Raw genomic sequence first — 9,083 nt, 5'->3', positions numbered from 1 at the left:
AATAAATATCTAATACATAGAGCGTCAGTTTCTAGTGGGGGAACAATTATTAATAGTTCCAGATCGTAACTACATAGATCATACTATCGGTAGCCTTCGACATTGGCAGTTGACACAAAATATGTATCAAAGGTTTTGGAAGAAATGGTCAAATGAATACGTAACATCGAAGGTACAAATGGGCTCGAGTAACGCCGGAGCCAAATAAAGGGGATGTAGTTTTGGTAAAGGAGGACGATCTCCCTCCTTCCAAGTGGTTATTCGGGATTATAAAAGCAAAGCACCCTGGTCCAGATGGTATAGTAAGAGTGATTACTATAAAAGGTAAAAATACAACATTTAAAAGACCAGTGTCAAAGTTAATTGTTTTGCCCATCACAGAGTCATATTGTTATTTAATATACCGTGTTTTATATGACTTTACATATGTTTAAATTTCTATTTATTATCTTTGAATGTCTTGTTAATCACATATTGGATTTGTTATTACGTTGAATAAGCTAGTGATTAAGTTTCAAATGTTATTTCTACTTATGGGAACACTGTCAACATTGCAAGATAAGTTTAGTTTTGTTTTAAGACCAATCTGGTCTTGGCGGGCGGTATGTTAGAACTTCGATCACTGTCGCCAGATGGCGCTGCTCTCTTCTATGCGAAGCTAGAGCACGCTAGTAAAGTTCTCAACAATATATGTATAAGCTATCTTGTACCAAGGGTTGGTATCCAGTAACCAGTACATCCAGTACATCCAGTAACCAGTACATCCAGTAATCATCAAGTACAGTGTTAGAGATACAGTGTTGTAAAATAGTGTAGTAAAAGTGTACAGTGCAAATCGGGAAGAATAAATCGTTGGAAAGTATAAACAGTGTTTCGCTCAGATCCCCCAGTGTTATTCAGTAGGTGAATAGTCACTAACATTGAAAAATCACCAATCATGGTATTGAAAATATTCTCAGAAAACCATAATATAGATATATACATACATATTAAATATAATATAGATAACAAATGCGTTGAACTTGTGAAATAACTGTAATTTATGGAACTACACTCTGTTAGAGACCGGCGTCACTTGATGTACTGCTAAAATGAATCACCAGCTCAACTTAAATAAATCGTCAAATTCTAAAGCTTTGCGGTCAATGCAGTTATTTGTACTGATTGAAATATTTACTATCGATATATTTTTTACGTTTATTTTAATGTGTCTGGAAATAGTTTCGCGTTCTGGCAAGTTAGACAAAAACACACAATTAATGTTAGATATTCTACCAATTATTATACCATTAACATAATTTTTATTTGCTTTCCATAAAGGAAAAATTAAATGATATATTTAAAATTAAAAAAAATAATGACATGTGTTTTGGCGCCAATAATCCCATATCACAGATAATGTATACCAAAAGTAATGGGTAAGCTCTTTATTTAAGATTTTACGATGCAGTAAAACGATATGCACTTAAATATTAATTTTACATGTACGTTTTATCGTGTTAAATCATTTGTTTAGTATTAAGTGTTTGTTTATCTTTTCATACCGAGTAAATGGCCAAACACACTGAATAAATTTCTGATTTATAGTTATGATAAGATGCTATTAATATTATACATTATTATGTTTGGATAAATCCTACTTCCTACTAATATTATTAATGCGAAACTTTGTAAGGATGTGTGTGTGTTAGTTGCTCTTTTAATCAAAAGTTACTGAACCGATTGCAATGAAATTTGGTACGTAGACAGCTGGACAACTGGAATAACATGTGGGCAACTTTTTATCCCGATATTCCTACAGCTAAGCAGTTAAGCATATTTTGATTAAAAAGTATTATTGTTTTTAAGCTTTTTCATAAGATTGAACTATCTAAACTTAATCAATAAAATTACTAAGTAAATTCACTTGCTACAGCCCTTTGCTTCTTTCGTGACGCGTCCCAATAGAAAATACTATTACGAGATTAACTGTTTTTTATCCAAATAGACTAATGAAATCAGCATAACATCGCATTCATTTAAATTAATATTATAAAGAGGAAACAGTCGTGTGTTTGTATGCTGTATGTAAAATATTTTCAAAAAAATACAGTCTATTTAATAACCTCCTCCTTTTTTGAAATCGGTTCAAATGCTTCCTTACGCAAAATATCATAAGGTTATATTATGTCAACAATTTGGCCTATAATCGGGTGTTCGTAAAAAGGCATTAAACGTGATCGTAAAAACGTAAACCTTATATCGTTTTATGTCTTCACCAAGTGCGAGTGAGCAATTTGTGTCGTATTACCGTTGGCATTTACACGATACGATTTTTAATTGTATCGTTAGGTGTAAATTGTCGTTAGTATTCAAATTGTTTATTTAACATTCAGTTTTTATGCGGGTTATATGCAATAAAATTATGGAACTTTGTAGAATGTTAATTTAAATAAGTTATCAAAATTGTTTATATATGAATAGTTTTCTTTTAGTGAAAGAAATTTCATTACGAACCAATAGTTTCAGAGCCTTTATTATATTAGTATAGATTAGACAAGTTTAGGAATAAAAAAATATTCAGAACACAAAAATGCCAGTAAGGCATTTTTCTAAACGACTCCAGCTCCACCTGTCAAATGATAATCCAGCCCTTATCGCTACAACGTGCTTATGAAACAATTTTTCATATAGAATCAAAAAAAACAACTCTCCATCGGCGCAGTCGGTAAAACATACTATTATGCACTCACCCTTACATGGTGTTCCAATTAGTCGCTCAATCGACAGGATTTATGGACACCGCTGTCTCCGGCGAGTGACCATAATTCATGTATTGAAGTGAACCTAATATCTAGGTTGTTATGCGACCTAGGAAGTCCCTATAAATCATTAAACCGATGGATATGAACACTTAGTTTATTGCCAACTAATTGTTTGTTAATTGTATCCAACTATACAAAGGGATGATATATTAAATCGTTTATTTTAGGATAGGATTGGACTACATAGATAGCTTTTTATGTTATTTAATAAAACTATATGACACATGTCAACCCGAATTTGGCCAGCGTGGTGGATTATGATCTGAACCCTCACAGGAGGCCTGTGTCCTAGCTGTGGGAACATATATGTGCTGATGATGATGATGATGATGTGACAAATGTTACTGAAATGTTTTTTAAATTATATTTATGTTTAAACAGGACGAAATTTTGTAATGCCACTTGAAGGGAAAATTAAAAACTGTTTGCTTTTGGTAGAAAATTTTATAAGAGCATACACATCGTTACTATAGAAAATTGCTTTCAGAAAACTGGAAAACACCGGAAATCGAATCTGTTATTACATAATTCTGTTACACCATGTGTGCTTTGATGGCAGTGAGTTCAGATTAATATTCAAGTATAGTATTATTTTAATTTTAATAGCAGTTTTGGTAAAACGTATTTCGTCATTACTTGTTTTTTTGTCTTGTTAATACAAGACATATATTTTACTTATTTAGGGGTATATCGATACCCCGTTAATAAATAAAATATTAATCGTAATTACGTGAGGCATTCAATGCGTGGGAGGGGGTCGACTTCAATCTTACTTAGTCTCACGTTGGGTAGAACTGGGGTCGGCAAATATCACGTTTTTTTTTTTTTGTGAAAATAGTTTTAAATTAAGTTTAATACTATGATGATTTTCTAGTAAAATAGAGTTAAACCGTACCGTATGGACATCCTATCCTACTAATATTATAAATGCGAAAGTTTGTAAGGATGTGTGTGTGTTTGTTACTCTTTCACGCAAAAACTGCTGAACCGATTGCAATGAAATTTGGTACGTAGACAGCTGGACAACTGGAATGTACTTAAAACCCACGGGGCGCAGCTAGTAATATATAAAACGTTAATATAAGTCTTAGATATAATAAAAGTACTGTTTTCTTATGATTGTTTTAAATAAAAATGCGCTCACATTAGAAACTCACGTTTTAAGTTCTCTCATGAGATTGAGGATGATGGAGTTGAATCAAATCTCACGAAATCTCAGCAAAAAGGAGATGAGAAGAAAACTAAAACAAACTCTTCCCGTAATAAATTAACTCTTTTATCGCACTTAAATAGGTTATTCATAGAATTATAAATGATAGAATCAGAACATCAATAAAATCAGTTAATATCAAACAATTTGTATTTTAAGCGAAATAAATGATCATAAGAAGATCATTGGGTCTGTAATGGCATTACATTACGAAATATTCAAATGTATAATGTAAAATGTAATACTGGAAAAGCGTGGGAAGTTCTTTTACTACATTTATAAGACATCATACATCCCACGCTTTTCAAAAGATCTTAACTATAAATGTAATTCAAATGTGTTGCTAAGCACCAACTCGCGGGTTTCCTCGCGTAAACATAATGGTATAACTGAAAGATGTAAACCAGATTGTGAACTATCTCTGTGCCAAATTTTATCATGATCTGATTGATCGTTTTGCGTATAATTTAAATACATCCATGCATCTTCAGATAAATTTGCGGTGATAGATAGGCACCAGCTTTCAAATAAAAAAAGAATCATTAAAATCGGTTCACCCAGTACAATACTATGAGGTAACCGACGAAAAAAAGAATCTTATGGATTAATACTGATTAACTCCTCCATTTTTGAAGTTGGTTGACGACAATTCAACAAGATAGGCAGTTTACGAGACAGCGGTCACTGACATCATAAAACTTTAGATTGCTTTTTCTATGAAACCCTCGAAGCAAGAGTATCACTATGATATTCGAGTGCTGTGAGGAAAGTTGAAAATTATAAGTAGATTATTACATAACTTCTTACCGTGTCTATTCGTGCTATTAGTGTTTGGGATGTGTATAATCTGTTGCGGTATTTTTAATGCGCTGCCAGCTTTTAAAGGGTGAGGGATAAGGAAAGGATTGATGACTTGAAAGCAGGAATGGACTGGGAAGGTTGAGGAAATGGAAATGTGCCTCCGACTCCCCCACACTCATTCCCCTACCGAACGAAACACAATAGCATGCAATATTTCATGTGCATGTACTTCCCCAGTGCGAGCTGGCCCAATTCGTGCCGAAGCGTGCTCGACTCCCACAATCAATTTGTTTGTTTTATTTGTACCTTGTAATTAAAGTTGGTCTAGTTTTTTTTTCTTTTTTTATGACATAGTCTGTAAAGGAACTGGTGGGTCGCCTAATGGTAAATGCTACCACCGCCCATGAACATTTGTAGAGGCGTAAGGTCAATTGCAGACCTTACGCCTCTACAAATGTATTATCGACTTTAAACTGGAAAGAGATTAAGAAAGGATTGATGAAAGGAATAAAGGAAAGGACTGGGAAAGGTAAGGAAACGGATATGGGGGGCCAGTCCAGTGGGCAGTTCTGAAAAATTGAAGGCGATTAAATTAAATAAACGAAATACATAACGACTAGTCGTTTTTCTTGGCTTTGTTTATCTAATATATAAAATTCTCGTGTCACAGTTTTCGTTGCCATACTCCTCCGAAACGGCTTGACCGATTTTGATGAAATTTTTTGTACTTATCACCGGATAAATAAAAATAGATGTTGGCCGATTCTCATAGATACCGATCTATGAGAATCGGCCAACATCTATTTTTCATACCCCTAAATGATAAGAGTAAGGCAGAACAGCGTTTGCCGGGTGAAGCTTGTGACATAAGTCGAAAAAGAAAAATAATTAAACGTTATGCTACTCAATTAAGATTGAGCTTTTTCCTCTTGAAAGCAATATTAAAATCACTGAAGTTTAGAAACTTCGTATTATATTTATACTTAATACTATCTGTGAACCACGGTTTCACCTACATAGTAAGTGATACACCCTTTCCCAATATGGGCTATCTAACACTGAACGAATTTTTCAAATCGCACTAGTGGTTTCTGAGATAAGCGCGTTCAACTAAACCAACAGCTTTATAATAACAGTATAGATTTGAAAAAAAACTCGGAATAGACGAGTCAATTTATTTTAGTAGTAAAAATATTAGTAGCAATAAAAATCGCCATTTTTCTTACTAACCCCATTCATATCGTTCATGTATGTGCATCCAAGCAATCCAAAGGAAACCGGGGCTCACCGCTAGTTAAAGATATTAAAATCAACGTCCCCTTACGACACTGTGACCTAACATAACTAGTTATAGGGCATCTAAAAATAGCCGTATGTGAGGGTCCCTAGCTACTCATAATATAATTTAATGTCTGCATATCATACTCGTTTAAAATATCCCCCGTGTCCTGTGGTTTTACTCGCCAAATGATGTAAAGAAATCATATGAAGATTTGGGTTGACTGATGCAATTTGCGAAATCTTATTGATAAATTCAAATATTTCCAGATCATTCGTTTCGGAGCTGCGACGGCACAAACATACAAATGCATACGTTACGCTCTTGTGTGTGTGTGTGTGTGTCTTTTATTGTTACTGTCTCTTTTATTTTTCATTCTTGTTTTGTAAAATCTGTTTTTTGTTTTGCGAATATAATAGCATGTGTTTTTTCTTCATTTTTCGTGTTGCCATTTAGCCTTGTTGTATTTTCCATTAGTAATATATTTCCGCTGGTAAATTTACCACACACACTAACTTCTAAGATAATCTATCTAAAAATGTAATCAACGGAAATGCTGATCCGCTTTTGAAATAATAACAACTCCCTGAAAGCAATTAAGATGCGTAATGGTGATGAAATCATGATCTGATAATCATGAAAATACAAAAAATAACCGATTTAAAACAAGTTTAAATATCATCATCATCACAGGTTATTCGATGGATATAATTAACAGAGCGACAACTTCAAAATTAAAGGTTTTACATAAATAAACTTGAAAGTATATTCGTACGTCACCTGCCTTCTTACGTAGCCTAAGCTTCTCACCCACACTTCTTTTTACTACCTGTAATAACATATCTCTCGTCCAAAACGACTGGAAAGATTCCCACGAAATTTTGTATGCTTATCGGCTATGTCTGAGAATCGGCACACATCTATTTTTTATACCCCTAAATGATAAGAGTCAGGCAGAACAGCATTTGCCGGGTCAGCTGGTTGTATATATATAAATTTGTGTGTATATATTGGGCTTTATGTCTCAGATTTCCTGAACTTCCCTTCAGCTTATTTGACACACACCTAATTATTACTCTACACTACTACTAATTATTACACACCTCGTTGTTATTTTTTGTTTCCTTTTTTTTAGTTTATTCTCAAATGTTCTCTATTATGATATGTGTGTGTTAAAACAAATGTTTCTTCTATTCTTTCATTCATCTATTCGATGTATCTCCAAAATTACTAAACCGTTTTTGACAACACTTTCATTCATATAGCAGTAGTTGAAATGCATTATGGAACCGCGAAAATACCTACACAAGCGATACATATAATTCACTGGATGTCTACAGATATATCGCGTCCGTAAATTTATCGCCGTGATTAATTATGCCGCCAATTCATTATTTTGAACGTTCGCGTGTTTTGTAACTGGATTATAAATACTCGGGAACTGATTTTTTCAATTAGCATTTAAAAAATTTGAAAACTGCATTATTGTTTATATAAATAATAAAATGATGCGTATAATAAACGTATTTTACTTTTTACATATTTATTACGTATTTTTAAATTGAGCACAAAATAAACACCATTGTTGAAAAAATACGATAACGATAAATTCATGAATTTAAAGGAAAGTTCCTTTTTATTTAAATTATATCAATCTTAATTCTAAACCACACTTATTTCTTTCTCTCCGTAGTATGCTTATTATAAATGAATTATTATACAATATATCCTCTTTTTATCTTTAACCAATTTATGCGTTATGGAGAAGTTTCGTAGACACATTATTAATATTTATGTTTAGTACGAAGCTTTACATTTTATACAAAGTGTGATTTATCAGTACTTTAATATGTATGAGCGTGTGAAAAAACGATTCAACTTACAAATTGTAGTCGATAAAAAACTTAAAGATGTGTATTGTATGCTAAGAATTAGTTGTACATTTTACATGTTATTTTTGTTGAAGTTTATCTTTCAAAAGGTGAAATGTATACAGTCAGCGGTATATATACCCAACAATATAATGGTTTGAGAACCCGTTTAATTGATATAGGAAAATTCAAAATAAATAATATATAGATAACAAAACACTGATAAAAAGACAAACTCGCAGAACTCACTTTTCAAAAAATCGGCCAAGCAGCTCACGTACACTCACAAATTGAATTCTAACTCAAACACAAATATAACACGTTCATACGTAATTATTTTCAAGCACCTTCCTTTGTAACGCTCGAAAACTTTCGCGCGCGAAACTTTTAGCGCTCCACGTAAACCCTCCACACAACCACTCAGCACGCGATTCGCGCGAATACTAAATCCTCTGAAGGAATTTCCTCGGCCGAATTTTCATATTTCGATCACGAACAAAAGGCGGTTGGCCGGCGTTCGAATTACAAATGTTCAACTCGCATTGTCTATGGCCAAATTGTTTCCATTTGTAGGCAAAGGTTTTTATGATTCAGCCAAAATTTTATAGATATCTGATCTGGTTTCGATAGCGAGATCTTTATTTTCTAGTTTAGTGTCGAAGTGATATGCCAGTGATGCTTATAAGTTCCTAGTGGGAATAAAAAGATTTCAATTTGAGATTTCCGAACTCGTTCACTTATTTATATGGTAGAGATGCGATAACAATCGCCGATTTATAGAAGTTATAGTCTTTAGAGAGCAAAGCATTTCTGATAACTTTCGTGTGAGGTTATAAAATCGTACAATTTTTATTTCTGATTACGTTAAGCGCCTGTTACACATTAGGTACCTACGTGTTTCGGCAGTTCAACATTTATTTGTTTCCTGCTTTTACCGATAGATCATTAATTACATTCATCAATATGCTAGTTACATATTCAATAAATGCCACGATACTCTCGTATATATTAGCGGAACACGCTAAATACTTTACGTGTTACAGACCATAGAGTATATATTAACGTAAAGATTGATAAGGCCCACTGCTAATAAAAAAGCTAGAGAGTGAAGGGTCGCT

At 33.2% G+C, this 9,083-nt stretch overlaps 1 protein-coding gene across 2 annotated transcripts in view; it reads right to left on the bottom strand.

The window, feature by feature from the left end:
• LOC119837908 (thyrotropin-releasing hormone receptor-like) overlaps positions 1-8,390 on the bottom strand; it is a 61,770-nt gene extending 53,380 nt beyond the window's left edge. For both annotated transcript variants that reach the window (XM_038363696.1, XM_038363697.1), the window contains exon 1: positions 8,215-8,390. The gene's annotated coding sequence lies outside the window, so the exon portion shown is untranslated. The remainder of the gene's footprint in view (positions 1-8,214) is intronic.
• Positions 8,391-9,083: the final 693 nt, after the last annotated feature.

Source organism: Zerene cesonia, chromosome 29, assembly GCF_012273895.1.
Source record: "Zerene cesonia ecotype Mississippi chromosome 29, Zerene_cesonia_1.1, whole genome shotgun sequence".
NCBI classification, from domain to species: domain Eukaryota; kingdom Metazoa; phylum Arthropoda; class Insecta; order Lepidoptera; family Pieridae; genus Zerene; species Zerene cesonia.
This window is presented reverse-complemented; position numbering and strand designations above follow the sequence as displayed.